This window comes from Anser cygnoides, chromosome 4 (genome assembly GCF_040182565.1).
Source record: "Anser cygnoides isolate HZ-2024a breed goose chromosome 4, Taihu_goose_T2T_genome, whole genome shotgun sequence".
Classification (NCBI taxonomy): domain Eukaryota; kingdom Metazoa; phylum Chordata; class Aves; order Anseriformes; family Anatidae; genus Anser; species Anser cygnoides.
In genome coordinates this window covers 8,762,004-8,775,635 of record NC_089876.1, presented here as the reverse complement: position 1 = coordinate 8,775,635, position 13,632 = coordinate 8,762,004, and the positions used below count along the sequence as shown (strand labels likewise).

The window sequence follows — 13,632 nt, the reverse complement described above, 5'->3', positions numbered from 1 at the left end:
TCTGTGTGAGCAGGCCAAAAACTCGCTTATCTATTTCAAGGGATGAGTAATAATTCAAGATGATCCTTAATATCTAGAAGATTTTTGTCTTCAGTCTGTGAGCTACTCCCAAGAAATGCATCTCCATTGGCAGTTATGATTGAGACAAAGGATTGCGCGTTCTCAGCCACCTCAGTGACCTTCCCCACATCTGTATATTGCTTCACAACTCCAGCTCCCACGTCTTTCTCCTTAATTCCCCACCTAGCCCTGTCTATGAACTGACTTTCTCCATTAAGTCAAGCCACTAGTTATGGACAGCAAAGACAGGCTGTACAGTGCCATGTGGGACTGCTGCTCACCACTACCCACACTTGCAGGCTGCAGCAGACAAATGAACCAAGCATATCATATAACTTCAGGAAAGCTTCTGCATTCAGTCTGGATGGCTGCTGAGGCTTGTACTTTAGGGCATTTCTTTATAGGTATCTGGTGAGCTGGGGGTTGAAAGTGACCCTGAAGTCTGCCATAATTATTAGGCATATTCTTAACTTCCTGTGCATCTGTTCTCCAGCTGACAAATGGGGATAAGTGAAGTTCTCACCTCTCTCAAGCACAGATAGGCTTTATTTACCCTGGTGGTAAAAAGCTTCATGGTGCCTCTCAGAACAGTACTGTTTACTCCAGCCAACAACCCGGAGCAGTGTCTTTTACAGTCCCCAAGCCAGGCCACAGAGCATCTGGGAAATCATGACTGAGACCCTGAGTTTGAGTATGGGGAGGCAGCACAGAGAGCAAGAATCAGTCTGATATGCTTGCAGGTGTCTTGAGTCATTAAGGACACACACTGCAGTGTTCTGTAGCAGCTGTGTTTCCTGAGGACTTGTGGCATCATGCCAACTATAGAGTATCCCTGCAGATCTGAGAGCAGGTGACGGTTCAGACCACCTTCCTCCTCCTCCACATCTCTGTATCAGCCAAAATGGAAAATGGGTGTCTCTGGTTGTCTTTCCAGAAGCATATGAACTGATGAACTCATGGAGCAAAACTCAGCTGGTACATTCATACCCTTTTCACCTTGGTATTCACACTGTACAAAGTATTCACTCTCCCTTTGCTGCTCCTTTGGATGCCCACCAGCATTTCGTTTAGTTAAGAAAAAGGAAGTCACTAAGTAGGAACAGAACTGAGTTCAAGTCTGACAGATCAATAGTATGTCAGATACCATTGGTACAGGCTTCTCAACTAACATTATCATTGATAAAAGTGTTAGGCTCTATAGCTAGGTGTTCTCCTGAAGTTACACCACTGAGATGAAATTTAACCCTTCCTCACAATTCCAAAAGTCAATCAGACTGTCATTGAAACAACTGAATAAAATCACCAGCCCTTGTTCTATTCCTGTTTCTCTTTAAAGGTGATAAACAGTTGAATTCACATTAGATGTCGTCAGTGTTCCTTAGTCAGCATGATTGTTCTGGACTTCCTGGCATTCCTACAAACTGAGCAAGTAAGGTTATTTAGGGGCTTTGAGCTAGGATGGATGGAAAGGGAAAGCAGACAATATGCTGCCACCTTTTGGTTACAGAAATGAGAACAGGTACAATCTGGAAAGATCTATCTAGTAAAAAATTAAGAAATCTGTGCTCATTTTATGTAATGAAACAATCCGAAAGTCCATATAGTGCAAGAAGCACTCCATCATGTTCTAAACTCTTGCTATAAGCTTAGCACATGTATTTCACATTTGTTCAGCCCTGTTTCAGCTAATTAATAATTATCAATAAATAATGAATAATTTATCGCTTAAAATGTATGAGGTTCAGTTTTTTCACCTAACAATAATGCTTTGAATCACTCAACTGGTTTGAGGAACATAGCTACCAAAACAGAAGGTACAAGATCTCAGGAATTAGTAGCTTGCAAAAGTTACTGCATGCCATAACTCCTGTTTGACTACTTATATAGAAATATGTATTTAAGGTAGACAGATATTTTCATTTTTAGGCTTGCAACTTTTAACCTCAACTGTCTGAGCGAGATTTTCTGTTCTAGCTGACTGCCAAGGACCTGAAATGTATTTTGCTTGCTTGTTTACTAAAATGTGGTCCGACTATGAGAATAAGAAGTTGGAAGAACATCCATCTTAATAAAAGAAATGCAAGACTGTTCTGTCAAAAACTTCGTGCACCTTTAACTTTGATGCAGGGCCTTGAAATTTAACAGAAGAGCTATTGGTATAAGGGATGCACTGCTCACTGCTCCTGAGAGTCACTGTACAAATGTGGGCCAAGCAACAAGCCTTTGAAAATCTCAATTCAAATATGTTCTGTAAAGACTTACGGGAACTCAGGTCCGTGACTGTTCTGTAACTCACAGCTCCTATGCACCAGAGGTTCTTTACATTTACCGTGGACACAAACTCATTGAGTGTGCCCCATTGTGGGGCTCAAATATCCATCAAACACTCAATCTTCTTTTTTCTCAGTGCTGGCAATGAGTTTTCAATCTCTTCTGCTGGCATATGGGCAGTATAAAGGAGGAGGATCACGTCTGTCTGTACTGCAGGAGGGACAGGAGTTCTCCAAGCACCACCAAAGACATTTTGGTAGGTCTGTATTGTCCTGCATTAGTGACACATTGGTCCTTGAGCCCTGGAACTCTTTACAACCTGCAAGATCTGTAGGGCTCAGGGAGCACTTACCAGTGTTCTCTGAAGGTCCCTCAGGTGGAACACCAGCACACTATGCCCTAAGGGTATCTGCCCATGAGATCGCCTTACAGGACACTGCTCATGCAACCCATGCAGACTGCACTTTGGTGCATCTCCCCCCCAGAGCAGTGCCAGTCAATCAACCACATGCAAAGCTGTGCAGCAGACCTGAACGATCCTTATGCTGCATCATGCTGTCATTATACTTCACACATGGGTGCTTATGCAAAATGTCCCTGTCTCGAGAAAGATTTGCAGACCTCTAATAGATTAGTGGTGCCACCCTACACTGTGTGCTGCACCACAGTCTAAAATCCGGGAGTTGGAAAGCATCATAGTGCCTTGAGGAGTTCTGTGCTTTCTTGCCATTTGGAAGAATACCCAGAGAACCACAGACATAAGAAAACCACTAAGAATTCTCTTATTTATGCACTGATCACTCCCTGACAGTTCCAGTAGAGGCATTCACAGCTTCACGACCATTGTCATATAAAGATCAAGAAGCTGAAGGAGCCCTACAACAAGGTTGTTGGTAGGAATTTTGAGGCAAAACAACCCCCACCTACGCTTTATGACTTCTTCAGGGGGTTTAGCTCCATCATCTGTCAGGAAGAGAGGAACTGATTTTATCTTTCTTCTTTAAAGACGAAAGTGGTGCATTGATTTATGGTGCAGTGCCTGGCTCCACCTCTTAGGGTTGAGAGCATCCTGTTATCTTAAATTTTCACAGGCCAAGGCCACACCATTAGCTGTCTGAGTCAGTTATGGGAAGTGGCAAGACACATCCTTCTAGGGGTAAGTATCAAGGTTCCTTTTCCTACTGGTAAGTTCCCCTAACCATCTTGGAACCAGAATTCCCCATCTTAGCACGCATCTTCCGCACACCTTATAAACCCTTTTTTTTAACCATATTCCACTGGTAGGCTTTTTAACCATTTTCCAGCCTCGTGCCACGTTGTCTCCACAAAGTTCTGGCAGGGCATGTTTCTGCTGGCCTAGGTAGGCCACCCCATCTTTCTAGTGGGAAAGAAAATATATATATATATATATTTAATGACTAAAATGGGTACTTATTGCTGCTGAAGACTTCCAGCCACTTCGGGAAATCTCTTTGAAGGAAACATACCTAGGCCAAACACTATGCCACAGATCAACACGAACTAAGGGTGGCCTTGTTGGGGCAACTCTGCTGGCTGTGCGAGGAGGTGGAAGACTGGCAACACACAAGTAATGTCGTATATGGTGGAGGGATACAAATTCATGTTTGGCTGTTAGCTACAGATGGAGACCCACAATCCCTGTTGACATGGGCACCATGCCATAGCTGAGGTACTCCTTGCACTGTTCCAAGCCATCCAAAGCAACATGCCATTTGGCTTCCTGACTCCTGTGCACCTGCAGCTGGATGATCCAGGTGAAAGCTGTAGGAAACGGAGGCCCTCTGGGAATGCCCTGGGCACTGCACCCTCAGCATTAGCACAGACAGAGTTGCACAAAGCCATCACTGAAGCCACATCAGGTTAGAGAGGCGGGGAAACAGCTGGACCAACAGGCCTGCTAAAAAGACTTGAAGAGAAGGGCTTTTTGTTTTCCTTTATTTCTGTCTGTATTTTTTCTGTCATTTTTAGGGCAGCATATCTGGCTTGTTGGTATAGAACTATATATAGCTACAGAGTGTGATAACAGTGCACGGAATGGACTGTGGTATGGAGATGAGTCAGGACTGTGCAATGAATCAGATGTTGTCCAGAGGATCCCAGCTCTTCTGTTGCAGAAAGTGAAAAACACAATCACTGCAGGAAGAAAAAGCTACGGCATTTTTACGCTGCTTGGAAGGACTGGATTCTATTTTTGTCTTTAACACAGACTACTAAATTAGCCACTTAAAAAAACATTTTTCTTGGGTGGCCATGAACTGGGTGCTAGGTTTTGCTGGAAGCCTGAATTCTAACCTTGTGCTTTTATGGCTAAAAATGTAGCTGCAGTGTAATGTAATTAGCTGTAATGCTATCTTCTCCTTACTTTATGAGGGTGCTATAAAAATACATTGAATTATGTTTGTGAAACTCTGCGAAGCTCCTACACTGCTGTATACCACTGAGAAGTCTGTAACAAAATTAGTAACTCTGTCTTCAGAACAGGGTTTGAATGGTAAGTATTAAGGCATGGAGTCAGTCCCAAATTAAACAACAACGTGCAAACAAAATATTGAATAGCTGCTGCTCATTAAGCAAGGATCATCCTTTTTGTGTGCTGAATGGGCTCATGTCGTTAATGCCTACCTATTAATCAAACACAAGGGGGGGCAAATCAAAGTTCTGCAAACAACATGAATTCTGGTGTTTTCTAACTTCAGAATGCTTGACTTTGCAGCCTTAAAAGGTTTAGTATGGTTTTTTTTGTTTGTTTGTTGTTTGTGCGTGTGTGTGTGTGTGTGTGTAATTTAAAGATACATGATGTAGAAAAGCATTAAGAACCATAAAAGGAATCCCTGTAGACTAAAAGTGCATTAATTGACATTTCTTAGATGTCCAGAAGCATCATCAACATACACAGAGGCTGTAGTGGTGTAACAATTTCATCTCTAAATCTGTTATCACACATATTGTTTTACTCCTGAATACTATGGGTTAGTTTATACCTATACATTTATCAAGGTAAGCTTTATCATAATATTAGGATTGTGAAAGGGTCTGGTTTAACTAAGCTACTGCCAAACAGTAATGAAGCAGTGCAAATCTGTGTATAAATAGACTTAAGAAAAAAAGTGAGAGACATTTAAAGAAATGGAGAAAATGTAAATGAATGTAAAGTATTTTGCTGTTCAAGCTAATTATCCCCTCTGGAGCATCACACTGATGTAATTATGCCTGTAGCTAACATATTTGGGTATCTATGACCCAATGTACTGTATCTTCACTACATAAAGTTGACATACTCAGCCCTGGGTCTGTGGCACTGCATTGGGTTGGTGTTTACAACTTCTTCTCTGTATTGATCCACAGAGGATATGGATTGTTTGGGCTGTCAGCAACAGACCATGCCCCTTTAAGTTCAAGCTGTAGGAGGTAAAACACAACCCCAACACTTCAGCCAAGAGGATATGATCACACCTGTAAATCAGCATATTAGAACACCAAGTATTTTCATATTTATGCCTTTACACAGAAGATCTCTCTCTATGCCTACTTTCATCTGTCCTCATACCTCACAAAGCTGCCAGGAATGTATTTTCCAAAGACCTTTAACTGAATTTACTCAAAGATCTGCGTGTGTAACTGAACTGCCCTCCTCTGAGCTTCCTTCCTGCATTCCTGCACTCTCTTCTAAAAAGTTAGTTCTGGAACCAATTTTGTAAAGGTTTGTATGTGAAACATCAGGAACTAGCATTTAATCGGTGAACATTTTAACAGTGAAAAAACAAAAGTGAATGACAGTAAAACAAAAAATCCCTTACATCTACCATTGTTTTCACATGCTTCACCAACCCATGCTTGCCTGGGATCAGCTTTCTCCTTGCTTGCTAATTTCCTTTCCTTCATTTTCCTGCCATGTTGTCAAATGTGCAAAGGAATGGTTTATCCCTTCCTCTCTGCAATCAGTATTTTAACACCTTATTCCCTCAATTACTGTGGAAAGGTTCTGTGTAGGCTACAGGTTAGGACTGTGACATTTCCACTTCAGTTTCAAGGCTTGCATTTTCTGTGTTAGGATGAACAGATATCTTTACAAGGTGTCTGGCAGTTTTGCATTTGGCAATTTGCTAAGAAGCTGTTACCTAGTTCTATGGTAGGGTTATTTTCCTTGTTTTATATCACTTGATATGTAATTAAGCTACAATTGCACTACTGGGCTCTCCTCATGTCAGTGTACAAACAATCTATTACATCTAGTCACAGTGTATTACACACTCATAATTACTCACTGAGACAGTGCAGTACCTGAGAATCAATTATAATTGACGGTCAGATTGCTCTGTGTTTAGTGTCTTCCTGCTATGCTGACCTTCTAGCCACTAAACTCAATGATGGTGCCCCACTGATTGAAACAAACAAAAACAAACAAACAAAAAAGCAAACAAACAAAAAACAAGCAAACAAAAAACTAGGATTTTAAGAAACAATGTGCAAATTGCTATCATTAATTTTTGGCAAAACATTTACGGAAATCAAAATATTTTGTAATCATTCTTTTTAAAATTTCCTCCTTGTTTTTCTCTTCCCTCTTTTGCTCTTCTCACTCCCCTCCTCCATCAGTTTGAAAACCTAAATCCATAATGGCTCCTTTAACAAAGGCTTTGAGAGCTGTAGATCAAAAACTCTTCTATATAAGTGTCAATATAATCCATTTCAAAACATTTTCCTTCAAGCTAATTTATATCACCCAGCAGTAAAAAAGCGATTAACAGATTAAGCTGGATTTAAACATTCCCCTCATTAATGCAATTGCAAATTGGGAAGTGTGCAACGTTATTTTTAACTCCAGCTTTCTCCTCATTGGTTTAGCCCAGTTAAATTTCAGAAGTGGAAAAATCATCAATCAGGTGCTGGAAAACTGAGTTAAATCAGTTTATCAGTTTTAGTCTTCCTCAACTAAACTTCCTACCTAGCCCAAAGCACATCATTTCATTTATCTTACATCTTAGATCCCTCTTTGTTAAACACAGGGTTACATGTGTACAAATGTTAAAAAAAAAAAAAAAAAAAAAAAAAGTGAGAATCTAATTTATCGGGTATTTTGAGTAAGTAAAATCCAGTCACAATTAGAACTGTACTTATAGATACAAATAATGCACATAAACCAATTTTTTTTTTTCTTTACATGAAACACTTCAATATGGTCAATAAATATTAAAGAAACAGTCATATTAAATTAAATAATAACATATGTTCCTTTGGAACCCTTCATTCACAAATAAAGCTTAAGACAACTTATAACCAAAACACTAAACGATTCATAATCATTTCCGCATAGCTGTAAAACTAGCAATTTTTTCCCTGTTTATTTGGATTTTTCTCATAGCAATGAAAAGAACAAAAATAGAAAAACTGAAAAAGTGATTGTAAAAACATACAGATGGGTGAAGAAAATAAACTGTCATGAAAAAGAACTTGAAAATCTCTTAGTCCATTTTCTCTTTAAGTGCCTACAATTCAAATTCACAGTATAACTTGAACTGAGATGCTTTGATTTCAGCAAGACTCCTCAGTTATGCATATGCTGTCATGCTCTTTGGAGGTCTCTGTCTTTTTTTCCGCTATAATCTGTTTTTCAAAAAGACTCCAGTTCTCAAAACAGTATCTGAACTAAAGCTAGATATCTTCATCACTAGACACTGATTGACATTGACTATCTGTTTACTCAGACAAGCTGGAAAGCTTGCGTGCACTTGAAATTTATTGTGGGTGAATTTGTATAATTAATGATTCGCATCAGTTAATTCCCTTTTTAGTGAATTCTCTGGCTTTGTATGCACTATTGTTAGATTTTCTTCGGAAAAAGTATAACTCAAACAATGCCTATTAATCCAAGCATGTCTTAATGAATCACTATCCTGAAGCTACTTTTTTTTTTGTAATTGCTAAGTGATAAAAATAAATAAATGAATAAAACACGACTTTGCTGGCTACCTGGACCATCCTGGGTATCACACTTACTGATTGCTTCTGCAGCCTGATCTATTGGTGTTCCAGCTCCTGACATCTTCCCACCACAGCAGGCCTGTGTTTGTGCAGCCAAGCCTCAAGCGCTGGAGTGGTCAGGTCCTCAGGTCCTGATCTCATTGTCCTCAGAAGAGAAGTACATGCCGTCCCACTGGAATTCTGCCCAACAAGCTGTACAAATACAGGAGCGAGTATCAACAAATGAATTAAACAATCTGAACAAAAGCAAATACAGCAATAAAGGATCTCTCTTTTAATTATAAAAGAAAGAAATATACCAAAAGCAAAACTGGCAGGATAAGCACATTCAACTGGTAAAGACCAAAGGCTGACTAGCTAGCAAAGAACACAGCGTTCAGCATCTTGATCAGGGGCCCAGACGATGACACAGTGTGCACCGAGCGAATTTATGGACACCAGATTAGGGAGCGGGTGACGTGAGGACTGGCAGAGCTTCATCCAGAGAGTTCTCAATAAATCTGAGACTTAGGCAAACAGATACTGCACAAAACTCAACAGAGCAGAATAACCTCAGGCATCAGGACAGGAGGAAGCTGACTGGTGAGCAAAGGACAGGGGATCACGGTGAAAGTCAGGCTGGGCATGAGCCCATGTCAGCCAACAGTGCACTCTCACTGCAAATCACGTGCACCGCTGACAAACTGGACCCCATCGAGAGAGGTGTGGCAGGGAAGGTATTTTCCCACAGTCATTAAAACAGAGAAATTACGAGCAAAATTTTTCACAGCAGCTGACAAATTCTACTTTAAATGTTTACCTAGTATGCATAGAAAGAAAAAGAGGATGTTTTCATAGAAATGGTCATAATCTACCTGGAAAATTAAAAGGTAGAAATCCTTGCCAGAGCAGTGAGCTTTCTGACTTCAGCAGCAGAGAAAAACAATCAAGCCAGCTGCAAAATGGAGTTGAACAGTTTATAAAGGACTGGTGCAATAATGTTTCCTGTGACAGCAAGTGGTGATGCAGGTCTCTTCCAGTCCTACGTTCCTGAATTTTGCATGCACAAAAAGAGTAATAAAACATGAAAGAAGAGAAAGATTAATTTATGAAACATGATAAAGGAGAGAAAAAGGGAGAGAAACGAATGGGTTTTGGCAAACAAAGTCCCTGGAGGTAATGAAGAGGGAAGCAATGGCCTGATGCTACCTTCCTTTAATACTCCTCATTTTGAAGCACGATTTAATTCTCACAGCTGGCAAGAAGAATCACTGCTTCTAAAAAACAGCAATACGACATTTTATACAGAATATGGCATGGGATGTCAAGTAACAGATGACCCTGATTCATTCCCTTGAATCCCTTATCTATAAAGCAAGGCCTTTCTACCATTTGGTCAGATCATCGTAAGCAGAGATCTTTTGAGGCACCACGCGTGCACAAGCAAACAGCCTTGAAAGAACAAGTATACTGCATGCAGCACTTTGTGTTTTAGGTCCTAGTGGTTTTTAAAACCCCCTAATGGTTATTAATTTTGCACATTGTTATGTTTGATTTATTATATTTGTACTGCTTACTGTGATTGCATTCTTGCTTATTAAAAAGTAATTGAGGATGTAATTGGGCTCTGCATTATATTTTTTTAAATGATTATTTTAATACTTCATTTTGTTACAGGAACACACTAAACAACTTATTAAAATCAAGAGTGAAAGAAAGGCAGCATAGGAGGTAGCAAAAGCAAGTGAGTGGCCTTGTTAACACTAGTGGAAGCAGCAGCAGTGGCTGTAGGCAGAGATGCCCACAAAATCTAAAGGAATACTTTTCAGCCAGGCCCACCCCCCCAACAACAACCAGCCTTTTGATGACCTCTGAGGTCAAATGTGGGAAGCAAATATAAGGCTCTGGTGAAATTTGGAAGTGCCACTGATCGGGCCCTACCCTAAGGACTGGTGTGCTAACACCACACTGATCAGCTGCTTATGGGGATGGGAGGAAACAGGGATGGGGAAAAGCAGAAAGCAGTTTCCAGAGATGGCTGTATTTCCTCAGGATGGGACCTACCACATAGGTATGCAGCTTTGCAGAGAATTCAAGGAAATCTTTTCATTGCTGCTGATAACCTTCAATTTTCAAGCCCCACTAGCCACTACTAGATGCCAGAGCCCAGGATTGTCAGCGTATCAAATGAAACTGCCCTGGAACAGGTTATAAAGGAAATGCCTGCTTTGAGTTCTACCTTTCACTCTTCATAAGCATTTATTATCTTAGGTTTGAAGCCACTACACCATTTTGAAGTTTATTTGGAAAAACAAACAAACAAAAAACAGAAAACACAAAGAATTGTGTGACTGAAGTGGTAAGTAAGAGTGTGCAATGACAATTTAAGCATAATCTTAGACACAGGTAGCCAGATGAAGCACCTCTGCAATAGTTGCTGCCCACAGGATATTTCCAGGACACTTTTCAGAGCTACAGCAATACTTTCATCTGTATTTCTGCTGGAACAGAATTATATCTGGTTTAAAAGACTTTGTCTGACAGGCAAGGCAGCTGGCTGTGTCACAGCTGACACAAGACGTTACCACAAGTACGCTTACCATTTGACTTGAGGAAGTCAGATAATCCTTTTTTTGTTTGAATAAACTCTCAGTGCTGCCTTTCAGATCTACGGCAAAGTTTTCAGATGGGTCAAACAAACTCCCCCACAAAATGAAACATCTGCACAGAATGAAAATGTATGACCTCGTTAATAAGCAGCATTTTATGAAGTGAAGTATTGACAGGTATTAAACTGACAGCAAATTCCATTTTATAAAGTCAACTACAGCTTAATGATAATTTAATTGAATATGTAAAGCAGTGAAATGGTATTTCCTTAAAATTGTGTGTACCTTAGACTCACCGGCAGACCTCTGCTGCCAGCTAACACAAGGACAGTAGCCCATTACTACCCGTCACTGCATTAACGCCCTTGACAGCTCTAAAGATTTAACCATGCAAACAATTTATATGCCAAACTGATACCACACGATAAAATTTGTCCCTTTATTATGCTTCTAAAACCCGGGAAAATTGCACTTTAAAAACATACTTAAGGATTGAATGTATTAAAAAGTTGCGGAGTTTAGAGCTTCAGTTACTCACATGGATGTAAAAATAGAACTGCAAATAAACCTAATTTTAGGTTTGAAAAGCTCGGTTATTCAAATGTAATGGAAATGTTTTAATGGGGAAGGGACAGTGTACTATATAGCAATACACAACTGCTTTGTCTACGCTCTTGGGCTGGCTCCTGCCATCCTGGTGTGAATCACAGTCTGAACCCTTTCTGGCTCTGAAGCTGCCATGCTTGCCATTGCAGGATGGGATGCCAGCGGGAACTTAGTGCTGCTGCTAATGCTCATGTCATGTTTATTGCACATGCCTCAGTGCCTTCTAAAACACAGCAAAAGCAGCTTCCTGTTCACTGAGAGCTCGATGCCAAGCTGAAACCTCTGCCTGCCAGCGCACCACTCTTGGTGCCCAGCTGAGATGCACTGCTGCTTCCCCCTCAATGAGGAAAACTCCAGGCACTAACCCTGTAACTTCTTTCTGAGTATACACAATTACTTTGGGCCTGACAGGTAGCACAGCACTTCTGTCCTAACCCACCAAGACAAACAGCAGGATGGGAAACTCCTGGAGCACTCATTTGGTTATGAGATAAAGACATACGTCTTTCTTAAAACAATTATAAAGTAGACTCACAGAGATGAATCTTTGTCTACATCTGTTTTTATCTGAATATTATCACAACTGGGCAAGTGAATCTAGTGTGTCTGCCCCCAGTCTTTCTTGCAGCATGCCTCAATTTTTCTCAACAACTTGTTGTTCAGCATCACCAACTTTGAGTACAGCAGTTGCAACTTGGAGGAGAAAACATCTGCAGATGATTATCTGTGTGATGCAACATCATATGGGATATTAAGGACTTCCGGAGAAATCAAGTATATCCTCTAGCATCAGGAATCCCTAAGGAATGAGCACTTTCATATTTGCCATACTACCCTGAAAACCACTATTCACACTAAAAATTTAGATTAAAAAATGTTTAAAGCTTTCTTATATTCAAGCAGAAAGTTAAGGTAGCTAAACAGGATGAAAGCTTGCTCTTACAGCTAGCTGGCACTTTGTCTTAATCTCCACAGCATCTGTATGCCCATTCAGTTAACAGCTGATAGAGACAAATTTGCAGGTCATAGGACTGCAGCCAAATTGACTATGCAAAACCTCATATTCCAGATACATCTCACATAACAGGCTCCCTTTTCAAATCACACTTCAGATAAGAACTTAAAGTGATTTCATAAGCTCATAAAAAACAGCCATGCAGACCAGTGCTTTAAGCCTTGACAGTGGCCAAAAATAGATGCCTCAAGGAAAGCATGGGAACAAAATATGGAATAATACCCCCTTAGCTTCCACCAGTGTGCAACTTCAGCATTGCTCGAGAAAAGTTGGTACCTAATCCCCCACAAAATTTACCAGAACAAAATTACCCTTTCAAAAACATTCAGTCCATGTGAACTGGTAGAGCGATGCTGTACAATTCCACACCTTGCACTATGGAGTTGTATTTGTCAAGGTCCGGTGCTTAAAAAACATTAGTGCCATCCCATGGAGCCAGTTCAACTCTCTGTGTTAACCACTGCTTGAAGACAACTGTAAAATGGCTGTACAGTCTCTCGTGGATTATACATTTTCAAAAGTTAAAAAAAAAAAAAAGGCAGAATTAAGGATGAGCTATTAAAATTATGCCTCACTGGCAGATTTGGGGAATTCTGTCACCATTGTGCCACTTTGCAGTTTTTATTTTCAGAATGCTTTCTCACAGCAGAATGTATAACCTTAAGTATAATCAGACCTGATTCTGTGAGACACTACATAAAATACAGGAACACACACACACCACCCCAGGCAACCTGCACCCCAAAACTCATTCTCCTGCTATGCAACAGTGTCAGTGAACTCAATGGGATTTTGCCCTATGGTTAAGCAGATGCCTAAGTTTTAAGAATATTGGTGCTTCCTTTAAACAACTGGATGTAATTAATGGAAAGTAAAGGTTACTAGTGATAGTTACATGTTATTTATATGTCTAAACTAATACTATTCCATTACAGTTTTGTTTAAAAAAATAATAATAATAATGAAAAGCATGTTATGTGCACACATTTTCAATGATTGGCTCTGAAAGAAAAAAAAAATCCCATTGTACTCATATGTAATTCATTCACATAGAAACTTTTTGCTCTAAAACACTTCCACACTGATAAA

The 13,632-nt window shown here is 40.1% G+C and overlaps 1 long non-coding RNA gene across 2 annotated transcripts in view; it reads right to left on the bottom strand.

Annotated features, from left to right (window-relative positions):
- The window catches only part of LOC136790631 (uncharacterized), a 39,309-nt gene extending 30,455 nt beyond the window's left edge, over positions 1-8,854 (bottom strand). Inside the window, exons 1-3 of one of the 2 annotated variants that reach the window (XR_010830942.1) lie at positions 8,634-8,852; positions 8,350-8,526; positions 4,307-4,457 (exon numbers count right to left, since the gene is read on the bottom strand). This is a non-coding gene — a long non-coding RNA (uncharacterized lncRNA). Of the gene's footprint in view, positions 1-4,306; positions 4,458-8,349; positions 8,527-8,633 lie in introns of those variants that run through there. The other variant, XR_010830943.1, reaches the window with a different exon arrangement.
- Between the last annotated feature and the right edge of the window lie 4,778 nt (positions 8,855-13,632).